The following is a 23,007-nucleotide window of genomic DNA, read 5'->3' as shown; positions in this document are numbered from 1 at the left end:
TGCCCTCAATTCGTCATCATCAAAGTAAGGAGCAAGATCACCAACGTTGAATGTACTTGAGACACCAAATTGGCCCCCCAAATCAACCTTGTATGCATTGTCATTGATTTTTCCCATGATCTCAAATGGTCCCTCGGCTCTTGGCATTAACTTGTTCTTTCTTTTGCTAGGAAATCTCTCTTTTCTCATGTAAATCCACACTAAGTCACCAACTTCGAATTGCTTCACATTTTTCACTCTCTTGTTGGCTTGTTTTTTGTAGACTTCATTTGCTTTCTCAATGTTCTTCCTAACTTCCTTGTGGACCTTTAACATGAACTCGGCTTGTTCCTTAGCTCCACCATGAACGAATTTGTCTTGTGGCAAAGCTATGAGATCAATAGGAACATAAGGATTGACACCATAGACCACTTCAAAAGGAGAGTACTTTGTAGTAGCACTAGGAGTCCTATTGTAAGCAAACTCGGCATGAGCTAACTTGACATCCCAATCCTTAGTACTCTTACTAACCAAGGTCCTAAGCAAAGAACCAAGTATCCTATTCACCACTTCAGTTTGACCATCGGTTTGTGGATGGTGTGAAGTAGAAAACAGTAGCTTTGTTCCCATTAGGCGCCATATGGACTTCCAAAAATGACTAAGGAACTTTGTATCACGATCAGACACAATGGTGCGTGGCACCCCATGAAAACGAACCACTTCTTCAAAATATAACTTAGCCACTTTCATGGCATCTTCAGTTTTATGGCAAGGAATGAAGTGAGCCATCTTCGAAAATCGATCAACAACCACCATGATTGAGTCTTTACCCCTTTGAGTCCTAGGTAAAGCCACAATGAAATCCATGCTTACATCTTCCCAAGGTCTTTCCGGAATTGGCAATGGCTTGTAAAGACCTTTGTGAAACACCATCTTGGCCCTTTGACAAGTAGAACAACGACTAACCACATGATGAACCGTGGCTAACATTTTTGGCCAATAAAAGTGAGCTTGAAGAAGCTCCATTGTTTTTTGAATCCCAACGTGACCAGCTAGACCTCCTCCATGAGCCTCATGAATCAACAAGCTTCTAATTGGACACTTAGGAATGCATAATCTATTTCCCTTAAAAAGAAAGCCATCATGTAAGGAAAATAAATCATATACTCCATGAACACACTTCTCTAAGATGCCATTAAAATCGCCATCTTCCTTGTAGTATTCCTTGATCAAATCAAACCCAAGGACCTTTGCTTCAACAACACCAAGCAAATTATGCCTCCTAGATAAGGCATCCGCAACAACATTAGCCTTTCCACTCTTGTATTTAGAGGAAAAGTTAAATGATTGCAAGAATTCTACCCATTTAGCATGTCTCGAATTCAACTTCTTTTGACCATGAATAAATCTCAAGGACTCATGATCGGAATGCAATATGAACGGTTGTGGCCTCAAGTAATGTGACCAATGATCTAGAGCTCGTACCATAGCATAGAACTCTTTATCATAGGTGGAATAATTCAACTTGCCTTGACTCAACTTCTCACTGAAATATGCAATTGGACGCCCTTCTTGAATCAAAACTGCTCCAATCCCCTTCCCACTTGCATCACATTCAACTTCAAATGGTTTGGAAAAATCCGGGAGCGCAAGAATAGGAGTGTTGCACATCTTCTCCTTGACGGTTTCAAACGCATTTTGAGCTTGTGGAGTCCACTCAAACGTCCCCTTTTTAGTACACTCAGTTATAGGAGCCATGAGTGTGCTAAAATTCTTGATGAATCTTCTATAGAAAGAAGCTAGGCCATGGAAAGAACGGACCTCCGTGAGTGTCTTAGGACTAGGCCATGACTGAATTGCTTCAACCTTGCAAGGATCCACCTTCACGCCATCACCTGAAACTATGTAACCAAGAAAAGTGACCTCATATAGCATAAAATCACATTTTTCAAGTTTTCCATACAATTTTTGCTTTCTCAAAACAGAAAAAACTTGAAATAGATGATCTAAATGTTCATCCTCATTTTTAGAGTAAATAAGGATATCATCAAGGTACACCACCACGAACTTGCCAAGAAATGGCCTCAACACCTCGTTCATCAACCTCATGAAAGTGCTAGGGGCATTTGTAAGACCAAACGGCATCACGAGCCATTCATACAACCCATGCTTTGTCTTGAATGCAGTCTTCCATTCATCACCTTCCCTCATACGAATTTGATGGTAACCACTTCTCAAATCAACCTTTGAGAATAGTTTTGAACCACTCAATTCGTCCAACATATCATCAAGTCTTGGAATTGGAAACCTGTACTTGATAGTAATATTGTTAACAGCTCTACTATCAATACACATGCGCCAAGTACCATCCTTTTTAGGGACCAACAAAGCAGGAACCGCACATGGACTCATAGACTCACGTACATAACCCATACCCATCAATTCTTCAATTTGTCTTTGCAACTCCTTAGTTTCTAAAGGGTTACATCTATAGGCAGGTTTATTTGGTAGAGGTGCGCCTGGAATGAGATCAATTTGATGCTCAATTCCTCTCAAGGGTGGTAATCCCTTAGGTAACTCATCAGGAAAAACATCCTCAAACTCCTTAATCAACTTTGCAAGTTTAGGATTTTGACTCACAAATTTTTCATGGATTTCTTTAGAGTACAACATGAATATCTCTCCCTCACCTTCAAACTCCCTCTCAAATTCTTTACAAGACAACAAAGAAATTTGTGGTTTTTGTGGTTGTAAAAACCGTGGGGGTGGTAATGGGTGCAATTTTTTTTGTTTCCCTTGGTGAGTGATAGTGTAAGTGTTATGGTACCCATCATGAATTGATTTTTTATCAGATTGCCATGGTCTACCAAGAAGAATGTGACAAGCATCCATTAAAACAACATCACACAATTGATTATCATGATATGAACCAATAGAAAAATTCACCATGCATTGCTTTCTAACCCCGGTACTAGCATTAGAATCTAACCAACTCAACTTGTAAGGGTGTGGATGATTAGTGGTGGTAAGACCAAGTCTAGACACTAAAGTTTTTGACACAGTATTAGCCTCACTACCCCCATCAATAATCAAATCACATACCTCGTCACCAATTTTACATTTGGTGATGAAAATGTGTTGTCTTTGTGGTGCCAAAGGTTCCTCCACACGAGCTTGCAATGCCCTTCTCACCACTAGGTTGGTCTTGTCCTCCTTCTCAGGAAAGCAATCACTATCTTCATCCTCTTCATTGGGAGTTTCGGCCTCCCCTTCTTCAGTCTCAATTTCCTCCCAATTGATGTTTTGGGTGGCTATGAGTTTAACCTCTTGCATGGTTAAGGCTCTTGAATTAGGACAATCTTTTTTGTAGTGTCCTCTACCTCCACACTTGTAACACACAATGTCACTAAGCTTGAAGTCTTTTGTGTTCTTCTTAGGTGGCTCATTCGGCTTGTTAAAAGAAGAACCCTCCTTCAAGGTGAAGGGTGGTTTACGCACCACTGGAGTAGTGGTAGGCGTTTTCTTTCTTTTCCTTTTAGCATCAAACTTTGTCACAAGTTTGCAAGCTTCCACAAACGTGAGGTTAGTGTAACCTTCAAGTTTGTCTTGTAACTCTTGATCCAACCCAGCTACAAAACGTCCCAACTTCAGTTCTTCATTTTCAGTCACCTCACACACAATGGCAAGCCTATCAAACTCTTTGATATAGTCTTCCACTGAGTCACCATTTTGTTGCAAAGTACTCCACTTCACGTATTGACTTTGCTTGTAATTGTGAGGGATGAAACGATCTCTCATTCTTTTCTTCAGTTTTTCCCAAGTGGAAATGTGAGCCTTACCCCTAAGGGTACGTGCCCTTTGTTCTCCTTGCAACCAACTGTCACCATAGCCCTTCAGTTTGACTTTGGCTATCTTGTACTGTTGGACTTCCTCAAGGATGCCCTTGTACTCAAAGTATCTTTCTAAGGATTTCTCCCACTCCAAGTACTTCTCAGGATCAAGTGAACCATCAAAGGATGGAACGTCCACTTTGAGACTCCTATCCTCCCTCCTAGGTGGAGGTTCTTCACCTTGATCTCTTCTATCTTGCTCGTTCATGAGTCTTGCCATCAAGGCAGCAAGATTCCCTTGTAGATTGGCATTGGTTTCGGCCAACCTTTCTTGACTAGCAATGGAACGGTTGAGAGCTTCCAATGCTACCCTCAAATCTGGATTCTCTCCCATGGTGTGTAGGTATTCGCCCCCTTTGGAAGTATTTAGAAAAAACTCCCCCTACCTGACGCGCCAAATGATGTGTAAACAAGATGAGAAACCTTGTTACAAAAGATGAATTAAAGAAGGTCAATCGAATTTTAAGTATTGTTTTAGGATGATCAGTTTAGTTAGGGGAACACTCACCCTAAACTAAGGATATAGCAAAGAGGAACTCTCACTCAATTGCTTGGGGTAGTTTAGATAAGGGAACTCTCACCAAATCACAAACTACAAGTCTTAACCTTGGGAACTCTCACCAAAATTAACACTCTTCAAATTTGGGCACTCAAATTTGGACAGCAAAGTGAACTAAACACAAGTCACTTCAATTGACAAAACTCACGTTTTTAGGCAAATATTCTTGGATGATTTTTCATTCATTCAAAGTATGCTATATATAGCACTTACATCATTCACTACAACCTTTCACTTGCCTATTTTAATTAACAAAACAGAATGAAATTAACTAAGGGAATAAGTGGCTCATAACCGTCCAACTTAACTCCCATTACACACATAATTAAACTACCAAAGTATGCTAAAGACTAGGCTTGAAACAAGGGAAAAACGACCAGCCAAAATAAGCATCCAAAGATCATCAATCACACGCCCAAAACAGCTCCATTCTTCAAGCTTGTAACTCCCATTTTAATTCCTTGATTCACGCCCCTTTATTCTAGCAACAACTCTGAATTTAAGCACACATAACCCCCAAATAATGAGGTGCAATATTCAGCCAACAAACTCCATAATTCACGCCCAACAAGTGCCATGAAACACGCCTCTTTAAACAGCTCACAAATTCAGCTTATTTGAAGCTTGGAAAACCGCCACTTCTAGATACTTTCTACAAGGTTAATTACACTAAGTGAAGTGCAACCCCTTGTAAGAATAATAGGACCAAAACCGTGTAAAGGAGTAAAGAAAGACTTGGACAAAAATAATTCTTTATCACCTTGAACATGAACACCGTTTTGAACCTCTTCATCTTGGACAATTGACCCTTGACTAACTTGAACATGATCATTAGAGTCTTGACCATATTGGTCAAAATGTGTTTGACATTTATTTGATATAAAATCCTTTGTTTGAATGTATTTGAATACATTTGAGTCATATAGCTTTGTTGAATGCATTTGACTTTCATTTTATTTAAAAAGCTTTGTTTGAAAGTGTTCGGCTTCCATTTGACTTAAACAGCTTTGTTGAACGCATTTGACTTTAATTTGCTTCCAAAAGCTTTTTTTGAATGTGTTTGACTTTCATTTGATTCAAATGGCTTTGTTTAATGCATTTGACTTCCATTTGAATCAAATAGCTTTGTTGAATGCATTTGACTTTGATTTGCTTCAAAAAGCTTTGTTTCAATGTGTTTGACTCTCATTTGATTCAAATGGCTTTGTTGAATGCAATTGACTTTTATTTACTTCAAAATGCTTTGTTTGAATGTGTTTGACTTTCATTCGATTTAAATAGCTTTGTTGAATGCATAAGACTTTCATTTGAGTTAAAAAGCTTTCTTTGAATTTGTTTGACTTTCATTTGATTCAAATAGCTTTGTTGAATACATTTGACTTTCATTTGCTTCAAAAAGCTTTGTTTGAATTTGTTTGACTTTCATTTGATTGATATAGCTTTGTTGAATGAATTTGACTTTCATTTCATTCAAAGAGTTTTCTTTGAATGTGTTTGATTTTCAATTGATTCAAATAGATTTATAAAATGCATTTGACTTTCATTTGCTTTAAAAAGCTTTGGTCGAATGTGTTTGACTTTCGTTTGGGTCAAATAGCTTTGTTGAATGCATTTGACTTTCGTTTGCTTCAAAAAGATTTGTTTGAATGTGTTTGACTTTCATTTAATTCAAATGGCTTTGTTGAATGCAATTGACTTTCATTTGCTTCAAAATGCTTTGTTTGAATGTGTTTAACTTTCATTTGATTTAAAAACCTTTTTATGAATGTGTTTGAATTCATTTGATTCAATTAGCATTGTTGAATACATTTGACTTCCATTTGAATAAAAAAGCTTTGTTTGAATGTGTTTGACTTTCATTGGATTCAAATAGGTTTCTTAAATGCATTTGACTTTCATTTGGTTCAAAAAGATTTGTTTGAATGTGTTTGACTTTCGTTTGATTCAAATAGCTTTGTTAAATGCATTTGACTTTCATTTGCTTCAAAAAGTTTTATTTGAATGTGTTCGACTTTCAATTGATTCAAATAGCTTTGTTGAATGCATTTCACTTTCATTTGCTTCAAAAAGCTTTGTTTGAATGTGTTTGACTTTCCTTTGACTCAAATAGCTTTGTTGAAAGAATTTGACTTTAATTTGAGTCAAAGAGCATTCTTTGAATGTGTTTGACTTTCATTTGACTCAAATAGCTTTGTTGAATGCATTTGTCTTTTATTTGCTTCAAAAAGTTTTGTTTTAATGTGTTTGACTTTCATTTGATTCAAATGGCTTTGTTGAATGCAATTGACTTTCATTTACTTTAAAATGCTTTGTTTGAATGTGTTTGACTTTCATTCAATTTAAAAACCTTTGATTGAATGTGTTTGATTTCATTTGATTCAATTTGCTTTGTTGAACGCATTTGACTTTGAATTGATTCAAATAGCTTTGTTGAATGCATTTCACTTTCATTTGCTTCAAAAAGCTTTGTTTGAATTTGTTTGACTTCCTTTTTTTTTAAAAACCTTTGTTTGAATGTGTTTGAATTCATTTGATTGAAATAGCTTTGTTGAATGCATTTGACTTTCATTTGATTCAAAAAGCTTTATTTGAATTTGTTGGACTTTCATTTGATTCAAATAGCTTTGTTGAATGCAATTGACTTTCATTTGCTTCAAAAAGCTTTGTTTGAATGTGTTTGACTTTCATTTGCATTAAAATTCTTTGTTTGAATGTGTTTGACTTTCGTTTGATTCTAGTAGCTTCATTAAATGCGTTTGACTTTCATTTGCTTCAAAAAGTTTTATTTGAATGTGTTTGACTTTCATTTGACTCATATAGCTTGTTTGAATGCAATTGACTTTCATTTGCTTTAAAATGCTTTGTTTAAATGTGTTTGACATTTATTTGATATGAAATCCTTTGTTTGAATGTATTTGAATACATTTGAGTCATATAGCTTTGTTGAATGCATTTGACTTTCATTTTATTTAAAAAGCTTTGTTTGAAAGTGTTTGGCTTCCATTTGACTTAAACAGCTTTGTTGAACGCATTTGACTTTAATTTGCTTCCAAAAGCTTTTTTTGAATGTGTTTGACTTTCATTTGATTCAAATGGCTTTGTTTAATACATTTGACTTCCATTTGAATCAAATAGCTTTGTTGAATGCATTTGACTTTGATTTGCTTCAAAAAGCTTTGTTTCAATGTGTTTGACTCTCATTTGATTCAAATGGCTTTGTTGAATGCAATTGACTTTTATTTACTTCAAAATGCTTTGTTTGAATGTGTTTGACTTTCATTCGATTTAAATAGCTTTGTTGAATGCATAAGACTTTCATTTGAGTCAAAAAGCTTTCTTTGAATTTGTTTGACTTTCATTTGATTCAAATAGCTTTGTTGAATACATTTGACTTTCATTTGCTTCAAAAAGCTTTGTTTGAATTTGTTTGACTTTCATTTGATTAATATAGCTTTTTTGAATGAATTTGACTTTCATTTCATTCAAAGAGTTTTGTTTGAATGTGTTTGATTTTCGATTGATTCAAATAGCTTTATTAAATGCATTTGACTTTCATTTGCTTTAAAAAGCTTTGGTCGAATGTGTTTGACTTTCATTTGGGTCAAATAGCTTTGTTGAATGCATTTGACTTTCGTTTGCTTCAAAAAGATTTGTTTGAATGTGTTTGACTTTCATTTAATTCAAATGGCTTTGTTGAATGCAATTGACTTTTATTTGGTTCAAAATGCTTTGTTTGAATGTGTTTAACTTTCATTTGATTTAAAAACCTTTTTATGAATGTGTTTGAATTCATTTGATTCAATTAGCATTGTTGAATACATTTGACTTTCATTTGAATAAAAAAGCTATGTTTGAATGTGTTTTACTTTCATTGGATTCAAACAGGTTTCTTGAATGCATTTGACTTTCATTTGGTTCAAAAAGATTTGTTTGAATGTGTTTGACTTTCGTTTGATTCAAATAGCTTTGTTAAATGCATTTGACTTTCATTTGCTTCAAAAAGTTTTATTTGAATGTGTTTGACTTTCAATTGATTCAAATAGCTTTGTAGAATGCATTTCACTTTCATTTGCTTCAAAAAGCTTTATTTGAATTTGTATGACTTTCTTTTTTTTAAAAACCTTTGTTTGAATGTGTTTGAATTCATTTGATTCAAATTGCTTTGTTGAATGCATTTGACTTTCATTTGATTCAAAAAGCTTTGTTTGAATTTGTTGGACTTTCATTTGATTCAAATAGCTTTGTTGAATGCAATTGACTTTCATTTGCTTCAAAAAGCTTTGTTTGAATGTGTTTGACTTTCATTTGCATTAAAATGCTTTGTTTGAATGTGTTTGACTTTCGTTTGAGTCAAATAGCTTTGTTGAATGCATTTGACATTCATTTGCTTCAAAAAGATTTGTTTGAATGTGTTTGACTTTCATTTAATTCAAATGGCTTTGTTGAATGCAATTGACTTTCATTTGCTTCAAAATGCTTTGTTTGAATGTGTTTAACTTTCATTTGATTTAAAAACCTTTTTTTTTATTGTGTTTGAATTCATTTGATTCAATTAGCATTGTTGAATGCATTTGACTTTCATTTGAATAAAAAAGCTTTGTTTGAATGTGTTTGACTTTCATTGGATTCAAACAGTTTTGTTGAATGCATTTGACTATCATTTGGTTCAAAAAGATTTGTTTATTTGTGTTTGACTTTCGATTGATTCAAATAGCTTTGTTAAATGCATTTGACTTTCATTTACTTCAAAAAGCTTTATTGGAATGTGTTTGAATTTCAATAGATTCAAATAGCTTTGTTGAATGCATTTCACTTTCATTTACTTCAAAAAGCTTTGTTTGAATTTGTTAGACTTTCATTTGATTCAAATGGCTTTGTTGAATGCAATTGACTTTCATTTGCTTCAAAAAGATTTGTTTGAATGTGTTTGACTTTCGTTTGATTCAAATAGCTTTGTTAAATGCATTTGACTTTCATTTGCTTCAAAAAGTTTTATTTGAACGCATTTGACTTTCAATTGATTCAAATAGCTTTGTTGAATGCATTTCACTTTCATTTGCTTCAAAAAGCTTTGTTTGAATTTGTTTGACTTTCTTTTTTTTAAAAACCTTTGTTTGAATGTGTTTGAATTCATTTGATTAAAATAGCTTTGTTGAATGCATTTGACTTTCATTTGATTCAAAAAGCTTTATTTGAATTTGTTGGACTTTCATTTGATTCAATTAGCTTTGTTGAATGCAATTGACTTTCATTTGCTTCAAAAAGCTTTGTTTGAATGTGTTTGACTTTCATTTGCGTTAAAATTCTTTGTTTGAATGTGTTTGACTTTCGTTTGATTCAAGTAGCTTTATTAAATGCGTTTGACTTTCATTTGCTTCAAAAAGTTTTATTTGAATGTGTTTGACTTTCATTTGACTCATATAGCTTTGTTGAATGCAATTGACTTTCATTTGCTTTAAAATGCTTTGTTTAAATGTGTTTGACATTTATTTGATATAAAATCCTTTGTTTGAATGTATTTGAATACATTTGAGTCATATAGCTGTGTTGAATGCATTTGACTTTCATTTTATTTAAAATGCTTTGTTTGAAAGTGTTTGGCTTCCATTTGACTTAAACAGCTTTGTTGAACGCATTTGACTTTAATTTGCTTCCAAAAGCTTTTTTTGAATGTGTTTAAATTTCATTTGATTTAAAAACCTTTTTTTTATTGTGTTTGAATTCATTTGATTCAATTAGCATTGTTGAATGCATTTGACTTTCATTTGAATAAAAAAGCTTTGTTTGAATGTGTTTGACTTTCATTGGATTCAAACAGTTTTGTTGAATGCATTTGACTATCATTTGGTTCAAAAAGATTTGTTTGAATGTGTTTGACTTTCGTTTGATTCAAATAGCTTTGTTAAATGCATTTGACTTTCATTTACTTCAAAAAGCTTTATTGGAATGTGTTTGAATTTCAATAGATTCAAATAGCTTTGTTGAATGCATTTCACTTTCATTTACTTCAAAAGGCTTTGTTTGAATTTGTTGGACTTTCATTTGATTCAAATGGCTTTGTTGAATGCAATTGACTTTCATTTTCTTCAAAAAGCATTGTTTGAATGTGTTTGACTTTCCTTTGACTCAAATAGCTTTGTTGAAAGAATTTGACTTTAATTTGAGTCAAAGAGCATTCTTTGAAAGTGTTTGACTTTCATTTGACTCAAATAGATTTGTTGAATACATTTGTCTTTCATTTGCTTCAAAAAGCTTTGTTTTAATGTGTTTGACTTTCATTTGATTCAAATGGCTTTGTTGAATGCAATTGACTTTCATTTACTTCAAAATGCTTTGTTTGAATGTGTTTGACTTTCATTCAATTTAAAAACCTTTGATTGAATGTGTTTGATTTCATTTGATTCAATTTGCTTTGTTGAACGCATTTGACTTTCAATTGATTCAAATAGCTTTGTTGAATGCATTTCACTTTCATTTGCTTCAAAAATCTTTGTTTGAATTTGTTTGACTTCCTTTTTTTTAAAAACCTTTGTTTGAATGTGTTTGAATTCATTTGATTGAAATAGCTTTGTTGAATGCATTTGACTTTCATTTGATTCAAAAAGCTTTATTTGAATTTGTTGGACTTTCATTTGATTCAAATAGCTTTGTTGAATGCAATTGACTTTCATTTGCTTCAAAAAGCTTTGTTTGAATGTGTTTGACTTTCATTTGCGTTAAAATTCTTTGTTTGAATGTGTTTGACTTTCGTTTGATTCAAGTAGCTTTATTAAATGCGTTTGACTTTCATTTGCTTCAAAAAGTTTTATTTGAATGTGTTTGACTTTCATTTGACTCATATAGCTTTGTTGAATGCAATTGACTTTCATTTGCTTTAAAATGCTTTGTTTAAATGTGTTTGACATTTATTTGATATAAAATCCTTTGTTTGAATGTATTTGAATACATTTGAGTCATATAGCTTTGTTGAATGCATTTGACTTTCATTTTATTTAAAAAGCTTTGTTTGAAAGTGTTTGGCTTCCATTTGACTTAAACAGCTTTGTTGAACGCATTTGACTTTAATTTGCTTCCAAAAGCTTTTTTTGAATGTGTTTGACTTTCATTTGATTCAAATGGCTTTGTTTAATGCATTTGACTCCCATTTGAATCAAATAGCTTTGTTGAATGCATTTGACTTTGATTTGCTTCAAAAAGCTTTGTTTCAATGTGTTTGACTCTCATTTGATTCAAATGGCTTTGTTGAATGCAATTGACTTTTATTTACTTCAAAATGCTTTGTTTGAATGTGTTTGACTTTCATTCGATTTAAATAGCTTTGTTGAATGCATAAGACTTTCATTTGAGTCAAAAAGCTTTCTTTGAATTTGTTTGACTTTCATTTGATTCAAATAGCTTTGTTGAATACATTTGACTTTCATTTGCTTCAAAAAGCTTTGTTTGAATTTGTTTGACTTTCATTTGATTGATATAGCTTTGTTGAATGAATTTGACTTTCATTTCATTCAAAGAGTTTTGTTTGAATGTGTTTGATTTTCAACTGATTCAAATAGCTTTATTAAATGCATTTGACTTTCATTTGCTTTAAAAAGCTTTGGTCGAATGTGTTTGACTTTCGTTTGGGTCAAATAGCTTTGTTGAATGCATTTGACTTTCGTTTGCTTCAAAAAGATTTGTTTGAATGTGTTTGACTTTCATTTAATTCAAATGGCTTTGTTGAATGCAATTGACTTTCATTTGCTTCAAAATGCTTTGTTTAAATGTGTTTAACTTTCATTTGATTTAAAAACCTTTTTATGAATGTGTTTAAATTCATTTGATTCAATTAGCATTGTTGAATACATTTGACTTTCATTTGAATAAAAAAGCTTTGTTTGAATGTGTTTGACTTTCATTGGATTCAAACAGGTTTCTTGAATGCATTTGACTTTCATTTGGTTCAAAAAGATTTGTTTGAATGTGTTTGACTTTCGTTTGATTCAAATAGCTTTGTTAAATGCATTTGACTTTCATTTGCTTCAAAAAGTTTTATTTGAATGTGTTTGACTTTCAATTGATTCAAATAGCTTTGTTGAATGCATTTCACTTTCATTTGATTCAAAAAGCTTTGTTTGAATTTGTTTGACTTTCTTTTTTTTAAAAACCTTTGTTTGAATGTGTTTGAATTCATTTGATTCAAATAGCTTACTTGAATGCATTTGACTTTCATTTGATTCAAAAAGCTTTGTTTGAATTTGTTGGACTTTCATTTGATTCAAATAGCTTTGTTGAATGCAATTGACTTTCATTTGCTTCAAAAAGCTTTGTTTGAATGTGTTTGACTTTCATTTGCATTAAAATGCTTTGTTTGAATGTGTTTGACTTTCGTTTGAGTCAAATAGCTTTGTTGAATGCATTTGACTTTCATTTGCTTCAAAAAGATTTGTTTGAATGTGTTTGACTTTCATTTAATTCAAATGGCTTTGTTGAATGCAATTGACTTTCATTTGCTTCAAAATGCTTTGTTTGAATGTGTTTAACTTTCATTTGATTTAAAAACCTTTTTTTATTGTGTTTGAATTCATTTGATTCAATTAGCATTGTTGAATGCATTTGACTTTCATTTGAATAAAAAAAGCTTTGTTTGAATGTGTTTGACTTTCATTGGATTCAAACAGTTTTGTTGAATGCATTTGACTATCATTTGGTTCAAAAAGATTTGTTTGAATGTGTTTGACTTTCGTTTGATTCAAATAGCTTTGTTAAATGCATTTGACTTTCATTTACTTCAAAAAGCTTTATTGGAATGTGTTTGAATTTCAATAGATTCAAATAGCTTTGTTGAATGCATTTCACTTTCATTTACTTCAAAAAGCTTTGTTTGAATTTGTTGGACTTTCATTTGATTCAAATGGCTTTGTTGAATGCAATTGACTTTCATTTGCTTCAAAAAGCTTTGTTTGAATGTGTTTGACTTTCCTTTGACTCAAATAGCTTTGTTGAAAGAATTTGACTTTAATTTGAGTCAAAGAGCATTCTTTGAAAGTGTTTGACTTTCATTTGACTCAAATAGCTTTGTTGAATGCATTTGTCTTTCATTTGCTTCAAAAAGCTTTGTTTTAATGTGTTTGACTTTCATTTGATTCAAATGGCTTTGTTGAATGCAATTGACTTTTATTTACTTCAAAATGCTTTGTTTGAATGTGTTTGGCTTTCATTCAATTTAAAAACCTTTGATTGAATGTGTTTGATTTCATTTGATTCAATTTGCTTTGTTGAACGCATTTGACTTTCAATTGATTCAAATAGCTTTGTTGAATGCATTTCACTTTCATTTGCTTCAAAAAGCTTTGTTTGAATTTGTTTGACTTCCTTTTTTTTAAAAACCTTTGTTTGAATGTGTTTGAATTCATTTGATTGAAATAGCTTTGTTGAATGCATTTGACTTTCATTTGATTCAAAAAGCTTTATTTGAATTTGTTGGACTTTCATTTGATTCAAATAGCTTTGTTGAATGCAATTGACTTTCATTTGCTTCAAAAAGCTTTGTTTGAATGTGTTTGACTTTCATTTGCGTTAAAATTCTTTGTTTGAATGTGTTTGACTTTCGTTTGATTCAAGTAGCTTTATTAAATGCGTTTGACTTTCATTTGCTTCAAAAAGTTTTATTTGAATGTGTTTGACTTTCATTTGACTCATATAGCTTTGTTGAATGCAATTGACTTTCATTTGCTTTAAAATGCTTTGTTTAAATGTGTTTGACATTTATTTGATATAAAATCCTTTGTTTGAATGTATTTGAATACATTTGAGTCATATAGCTTTGTTGAATGCATTTGACTTTCATTTTATTTAAAAAGCTTTGTTTGAAAGTGTTTGGCTTCCATTTGACTTAAACAGCTTTGTTGAACGCATTTGACTTTAATTTGCTTCCAAAAGCTTTTTTTGAATGTGTTTGACTTTCATTTGATTCAAATGGCTTTGTTTAATACATTTGACTTCCATTTGAATTAAATAGCTTTGTTGAATGCATTTGACTTTGATTTGCTTCAAAAAGCTTTGTTTCAATGTGTTTGACTCTCATTTGATTCAAATGGCTTTGTTGAATGCAATTGACTTTTATTTACTTCAAAATGCTTTGTTTGAATGTGTTTGACTTTCATTCGATTTAAATAGCTTTGTTGAATGCATAAGACTTTCATTTGAGTCAAAAAGCTTTCTTTGAATTTGTTTGACTTTCATTTGATTCAAAAAGCTTTGTTGAATACATTTGACTTTCATTTGCTTCAAAAAGCTTTGTTTGAATTTGTTTGACTTTCATTTGATTGATATAGCTTTGTTGAATGAATTTGACTTTCATTTCATTCAAAGAGTTTTGTTTGAATGTGTTTGATTTTCAACTGATTCAAATAGCTTTATTAAATGCATTTGACTTTCATTTGCTTTAAAAAGCTTTGGTCGAATGTGTTTGACTTTCGTTTGGGTCAAATAGCTTAGTTGAATGCATTTGACTTTCGTTTGCTTCAAAAAGATTTGTTTGAATCTGTTTGACTTTCATTTAATTCAAATGGCTTTGTTGAATGCAATTGACTTTCATTTGCTTCAAAATGCTTTGTTTGAATGTGTTTAACTTTCATTTGATTTAAAAACCTTTTTATGAATGTGTTTGAATTCATTTGATTCAATTAGCATTGTTGAATACATTTGACTTTCATTTGAATAAAAAAGCTTTGTTTGAATGTGTTTGACTTTCATTGGATTCAAATAGGTTTCTTGAATGCATTTGACTTTCATTTGGTTCAAAAAGATTTGTTTGAATGTGTTTGACTTTCGTTTGATTCAAATAGCTTTGTTAAATGCATTTGACTTTCATTTACTTCAAAAAGCTTTATTGGAATGTGTTTGAATTTCAATAGATTCAAATAGCTTTGTTGAATGCATTTCACTTTCATTTACTTCAAAAAGCTTTGTTTGAATTTGTTGGACTTTCATTTGATTCAAATGGCTTTGTTGAATGCAATTGACTTTCATTTTCTTCAAAAAGCTTTGTTTGAATGTGTTTGACTTTCCTTTGACTCAAATAGCTTTGTTGAAAGAATTTGACTTTAATTTGAGTCAAAGAGCATTCTTTGAAAGTGTTTGACTTTCATTTGACTCAAATAGCTTTGTTGAATGCATTTGTCTTTCATTTGCTTCAAAAAGCTTTGTTTTAATGTGTTTGACTTTCATTTGATTCAAATGGCTTTGTTGAATGCAATTGACTTTCATTTACTTCAAAATGCTTTGTTTGAATGTGTTTGACTTTCATTCAATTTAAAAACCTTTGATTGAATGTGTTTGATTTCATTTGATTCAATTTGCTTTGTTGAACGCATTTGACTTTCAATTGATTCAAATAGCTTTGTTGAATGCATTTCACTTTCATTTGCTTCAAAAAGCTTTGTTTGAATTTGTTTGACTTCCTTTTTTTTAAAAACCTTTGTTTGAATGTGTTTGAATTCATTTGATTGGAATAGCTTTGTTGAATGCATTTGACTTTCATTTGATTCAAAAAGCTTTATTTGAATTTGTTGGACTTTCATTTGATTCAAATAGCTTTGTTGAATGCAATTGACTTTCATTTGCTTCAAAAAGCTTTGTTTGAATGTGTTTGACTTTCATTTGCGTTAAAATTCTTTGTTTGAATGTGTTTGTCTTTCGTTTGATTCAAGTAGCTTTATTAAATGCGTTTGACTTTCATTTGCTTCAAAAAGTTTTATTTGAATGTGTTTGTGAAAGGAATGGTGTCCTTCGAACAAGTGTACTATTCCGTTAGCGGGTTCAGAATTATTAGAAAGCTAATATATTCACTAAGGTCAAGTGATCGGAATGCCTGGGTGGAGGCCGCTTCCGATCAGTAATATTAATGGATAATTAATGTTACAGCTTAATCTTGACTGAACCCTTCGGGTCACACCCAAGCATTCAACAAACCGAAACGACGAATTAATTCTGAAGGAATTAATGAGTCAACCGAGTAATATTTATTTAGACGTCGGAAATTCGAGCTTAGAGCGTCGAAACCGAGCGTCGGAAGTCGAGTCGAAAAATAGTGAAAGACGAGACGAGAAATAGTAATAAATCAACAAAAGACCAAAATACCCCTAGCATCGGAATGCCCTAGCAAACCGAGTGCTAAGGGCGTATGGCCTAGCATGGTGGCTAGCATGCGCACCAAGCCGAGCCTAGGCTGGCTGGTGCGTGCTAGCGCACTCATGCTAGCATCGCAAGGCTAGGCGCTGCCTAGTGCGTGCTAGCATGCTAGGCGCAGCCTTGTGCGCGCAATGGCTAACAAGACATGCCGCAACAAGCTGCTGGAGCTAGCACGCTAGGCGCGCCAGCTCGCAACAGCTAGCAGCAGCATGGCTAGGCCATTGCTTGCTGCCTAGCAGCGCTGGCCAAGGCACAAGGCCAGCAGCAGCAGCCCGCACAAGCATGCTGGGCGTGCTGGCCAGCAGCAGCAGCAGCCCGCATGCAAGTGCTGGGCTTGCTGGGCGTGGCTGCCACGGACAGCAGCACATGGCAGCCCACCTTGGCTGCCTTGGTGCCCAAGGGTGGGTGCCATGTGGCTTGTGGTCCTTGAGTGTGTGGGGAGTGAGGTGGCCGGTTATGGGAGAGGGAGTGGGGAGCAAGTTTGGTCCCCCCCTTCTCCAAATGGTCCTCACCTAACCACTCACATGAGCTTGCCACTTGTTGATTTATTACTAGCTTGATTATTGATTTTATTTTAGCTTTAAAATAAAATGGAAAAATCATACTATCCCACATTGATGGGAGAGTAAATGATACTCCCATCATTTCCTATAAATACCCAAGTATGGGCATTGGGAAAGATGCTTGAGTAAGAGTTGGAAAAGGCATCACAATTAGTGAAAACCTTTGAACTCAATATTATTACTCGGGTTTTGTTGGTCGGGTCTTGCTAACTCCAAGACATTGGACCTAGTCGGTTTTGTTGGTGCGGGTGGACTTCGTTGGAGGTCTCCGTGCGAGCGGGACTTGAAGCTTTCAAGTAAGAGCTCATTTGGAGCGAAGCACGCATCAAAGGTAATTAGCTTATCTTAATCTTGTGATTAATTTAATTATGTTTATGGTTTTATTTATTGCGAGTGCGGTCTTGGTTTTGGGTTTGTTTCCGCGGTGAGTCGGACTCACCAAACCCCAACAGCGGTATCGGAGCCTCGCTCGTTTATTTTAAAATCATAATATTTTCAAGGTGTCATTATGGCTTATTTTTTCTGGTTTTAAGTTGCTAATTATATTAGTAACTCGTTTTTCAAATTTTACCTCGTATTAGAGCTATCTTCAGCTCCCGAACCCAGATTTCGACCCAAAAATAGTGAATTTTGGGTGGAAAAGGTGTTCTGGAAATGGTTTTACCCTTTTAGGGCTCGATTTTTAGCCAGAAAACGACCAGAAATGCATTTTTCGAGGGATTTTTCGTTTTGACGAAAAATTTTAAGTCTTTCTAACCTTGAAAATTGATTGCATATTTATGGTGGTTATGTAAATGGTTCTTTCCTTATTTTATATGCATTTTTAGACCACTTTAAGCATGATTACTTGGTAGTAATTGGTGCTTGAAAGTTTGGTTTTATTTTTCACATAATTGCAAATTAATTGCATTGAGAGTGAAACAGTTGTTCTTTGATGCTTCCAAGTATTAAAGATTCAATCTTTACTTATGATAAGTGATTGAAACTTTGAGTTACTAAATTCCATGAATTTTGGTTAAACTTTGTTGATTTAATCATTTTTTAGTTGATTGGAATCATAAAGTTTAAAACTTGTGATAGAAATTGGTTTATCTTCATATTGGAAGATATAATTTTTCATGGAGTCACAAGTATTAAAGTTGGAGTCTTTATTGAACTTATGTTCATTTTTCCAACTCCCTTTTATTTTGTCAAAATCTCAAGATTAATTTAAAGTGATTAAATTAATAGTGAGAAAAGCCCTAATTTATTTTGTTACACCAAGTTAAACCAATTTTATTAAAGAATGATTCTTGGTAATAAATTTGGTTAATTGCTTTGGATGAATTATTTAAGTTGGACTTGTTATTTTTCATTTTTCCTCAAAATTGATTCTAAAATTAATTTAGAATTGATTTATAATGCCACACACAAAATTCGATAATTTTCGAAGCATTAGCACGCAACACGAGGCCTAAGAGCCCCGAGCTAGCTCTCGGCCAGCTGGGCTGCTCACGCAACCCATATGTGGCTGCCGAGGCTGCTGGGTGCTTTGTTCTTAGGTGCGTGGTGCTGTGCGTCTGTGTGTGCGAGGAAGGGCGTGGGCTGCTGCTCGCTGCCAGCCACATAGCGCGCCAGCCAGCAGCAAGCAGCAGCATGGCGCAGCAACAGCATAGTGTTGTGCGCGCTGTGCGTGCTGCTACGCTTGGCTTGGCTGGACGTGGCGTGTGCGAGCACAAGCAGCCCATGGGGCATGCTTGGTGTTGCGGGGGTGCGAATGGGTGTGTTACGAGCTTGTTGTACGGTACGTACGATCCCATAATTGGCACAATAACCCCGGGTTGTTAAGGCAATGTTATTTTAAAGTTAATTTTAGCATTGCTTAATATGTAAATAAGGGTAATTTTGGGTTCCAAGTCTTAGTGCTAGGCACTTAGACATTATGGAATACGTAATTTTGCTTATCTTGTCGTTTTAATTATTTTAATTATTTTGTTTATTTAATTAAAATTTTGGAGGCTAGGCCTCGGGTTTTTGAGCGACATTTGCAAAATTAATTTTGACAATTATTTGGGTTCACCGGCTTAATTAATTGGATTAGTTAAGATTGGATGCGGAATTTAGTGGGAGCGTCTCTTAGTCATTACCATAACCGGTTAAAACAACTTTGACTAGTTTAATTAGGCGTGTTAATTGAATTAACCACCTAGATTAATTACTGGTTCTCGCGCGGTTTTATGCATTGTTACTTGTTTGATCGTTGTAAAATGCATGGGCCATTCACAGATAGTGAATGGATGAATGGAATGTAAAATTCTCTCACAGGTTTTATGAAATGGCAACTAGTGGGGCCCGATTAGGATAGAAAATACGGACTGTGATCCGTGATGTATTTTTGTAAATCTAAATACGGTCTGCGAACCGTTGAGTATTTTTGTACCTTAATATTTAGATTAGTCCTAATCGTAGATACTAGCAATTATATTATTTGGTCAAGTCTTGAAGACGGGGTTCTTAGAAGACGAAGCCATAAAGTTGCAAAAGAAGACCTTTTGAAGACTTGAAGATCTCAAGGGGTCATGCTAGTTGCCAAGTGCATCTCTATTTATGTTTTTGATATATATTTATGTTTATATATTTGAATTATATGTTAGATGCATGGTTAGGATTTCGAATGTTGAGATGATTAATTAAGTTCACTTAAATCAACCAACATAGAAACCCTAGGTCCCTTAAAATTGAGTAAAACTTGCCATTCCAAAACACACTTACCAACCGAACGAGGGTAGTGATGGGCTACGCCAAAGCGAGGCATCACTACTTCTCCAAGGAACGTAAGGCATACTAGGTATGCAAGTGGTTTTGGTTATACTCAACGATATGAGTGATGGAGTCCTAACATGTCGTGGCAAAGTGAATAAATTGTTTAGAGAGCATTGGATGCGACGATTTATTCAACCAAGAGTGGCTTGGAGCCATTAGCAAAGCGTTGCTTACCTTAGGAGATTGAGTGTTAAGACAAGCCAAAGCATGCTTAACCACTCTTTGTTTCTTTGGATCTTGGAATCGACTTATTCTCACCAAAATTGGGGACAATCTTTAATGTGTGAATAAGACGTTTTAAATAAGTTTGATTAAAATGCATGATTTCAATCTTATTTAAGTATAATGAATGGTTTTTCATTTTACATTCTTTCAATTGTAGAATCATGTCTTCAAATAACTCGAACAACCAATTCTCGTTACGCTCAATTCTCGACAAGGAGAAACTGAGTGGGCCAAATTTTCTTGATTGGCAAAGGAATTTGCGAATTGTTCTCATGCAAGAGCAAAAGGAATATGTCCTTGATGACGAAATGCCCGAGACTCCCAATGAGGAGGTAACTCAAGCTGCCCTAAATCGATGGCAAAGTGCCAATCGAGATGTCAAATGTATCATGTTGGCCGCAATGTCTCCTGAGCTTCAAAAGACTTTCTTTGAAAAGGAGACGGCTTTTGAGATCATTTCTGAATTGCAGAATATGTTCCAAGAGCAGGCCCGAACTGAAAGGTTTGAAACCCACAGGCAGATCCTTGAGAGCAAGCTCAAGAAAGGAGAGCCAGTCAGCCCACATGTACTCAAAATTATTGGATTGTTTGAAAACATGGGAAGGCTTGATGCGGAGTATTCAACCGAGATGGCAATTGACATCATTCTCCACTCGCTGCACAAAGGCTATGATCAGTTCAAGATGAACTATAATATGCACAGCATGGAGAAAACCCTCACCGAGCTTCATGGTATGTTGAAGCAAGCTGAGCAAACGCTCAAGGATGAGGGAAAGCATGATATGCTCATGATTAAAAAGGGCAAGCCGTTCAAATTTTCGGGCAAGAAGAAGAAAGACTTTAAGGGGAAAGGTAAGAAGAAAACTTTTCCGCCTAAGTCTAAAGCTACCAAGGATAAGAGGGTAGCGTCTTCTAAATCTGATTCCGAATGTTTCTACTGTAAGAAGAAGGGACATTGGAAGAGAGATTGCCTCAAGTTCAAGGAAGATAAGAAGAACGGAACCGTTGCTTCTGAATCAGGTATATTCGTTATAGACTTTAACTTCACTAGCTTAACATCATGGGTATTAGATACCGGATGTGGCTCACACCTTTGTTCCAATTCTCAGGGACTAAGGAACGCTAGAAGGCTAGAGAAGGGAGAGATTGAACTCCGGGTCGGCAATGGAGCCAGAATTGGTGCCGTATCCGTAGGAACTCTCAGTTTGTCTTTGCCCACCGGGCTAGTTTTGGAACTCGATAATGTTTATTATGTTCCTAACATTACCAAAAACATTATTTCAATTTCGGCGTTGGACGCCAAAGGTTTTGAATTTCGAGTAAAGAACAAAGAATGTTCATTTTATCTCGATAATGTTTTATATGGTATTGCACATTCTGAAAATGGTCTTTATGTGCTTTCATTAGACAAACAAGTTTATAATGTGAATAATGATACCAAAAGAGCTAAGACCATGGAGTCAAATCAGACTTACTTGTGGCATTGTCGTCTTGGCCACATTAACATCAAACGCATCAAGAAACTTCTACAAGAAGGTGTTCTTGACTCTTTCGATTTAGAATCGTTTGAGAATTGCGAAGGATGTCTATTAGGCAAGATGATTAAACAGCCATTCTCCAAGTTGGGAGAAAGGGCAAGTGACTTATTGGGTCTTATACATACCGATGTATGTGGACCAATGAGCTCAACCACAAGAAATGGACATCGATATTTCATCACTTTCACAGACGACTATAGTAGATATGGCTATGTCTACCTCATGTCGCACAAATCTGAATCATTTGAAAAGTTCAAAGAATTTCAAAGTGAAGTTGAAAATCATCTTGGCAAGAAAATCAAAGCCCTTCGATCGGATCGAGGTGGTGAATACTTGAGCCAAGAATTCGATGACCATCTGAAAGAAAAGGGTATACTTTCAGAATTGACACCTCCAGGAACTCCACAATGGAACGGAGTATCCGAAAGGAGAAATCGGACCTTGTTAGACATGGTACGATCAACAATGGGTCTTAGTGATCTTCCTATCTCTTTCTGGGGACACGCACTTCTAACTGCGGCACTAACACTGAACCGTGCTCCATCAAAAGCTGTAGAAAAGACTCCATATGAATTATGGACGAAGAAACCTCCTAGGTTATCTTTTCTAAAGATATGGGGATGCGAAGCATATGTCAAGAAATTGATCTCTGACAAACTTCATCCCAAATCTGACAAGGTTTACTTTGTGGGCTACCCAAAAGAAACCAAAGGGTATTACTTCTACAACAAATCGGAGAACAAAGTGTTTGTTGCTCGCGATGGTGTCTTTTTGGAGAAGGAGCACCTTTCCAAAATGACAAGTGGGAGGAAAATCGAACTCGACGAAGTTCGTGAGGATGAGCAACAAAATCATAATGACAGTCAAAGTGCTCAAACAGCATCTGTTGACGCAGGTCAAAATGATCAAAATGTGCAAAGTCGAACCGACAATGCAAATGCTCAATCCATTACCCTACGTAGGTCTCTGAGGCCGAGATCTCAACCTGATAGATATCTTGGTTTAGTATTAACCGAGAATCAGGACATCCTGATTATGGATGGAGATGAACCAGCAACTTACAAGCAAGCGATGGCAAGCACCGACTCTGCTAAATGGCAAGAGGCCATGAGATCTAAAATGGATTCCATGTTTGAAAATCAAGTCTGGGACTTGGTTGACTTACCCGAAGGTTATACACCGATCGGATGTAAGTGGATTTTCAAGTTGAAAACCGACAAAGATGGAAATGTATTCATTTACAAAGCTAGATTGGTGGCAAAAGGTTACAGACAAGTTCA

Source organism: Chenopodium album, chromosome 15 (assembly GCF_948465745.1).
Source record: "Chenopodium album chromosome 15, dcCheAlbu1.1, whole genome shotgun sequence".
In the NCBI taxonomy this organism is placed as follows: Eukaryota; Viridiplantae; Streptophyta; class Magnoliopsida; order Caryophyllales; family Amaranthaceae; genus Chenopodium; species Chenopodium album.
Note: the sequence above shows the minus strand (reverse complement) of the source record.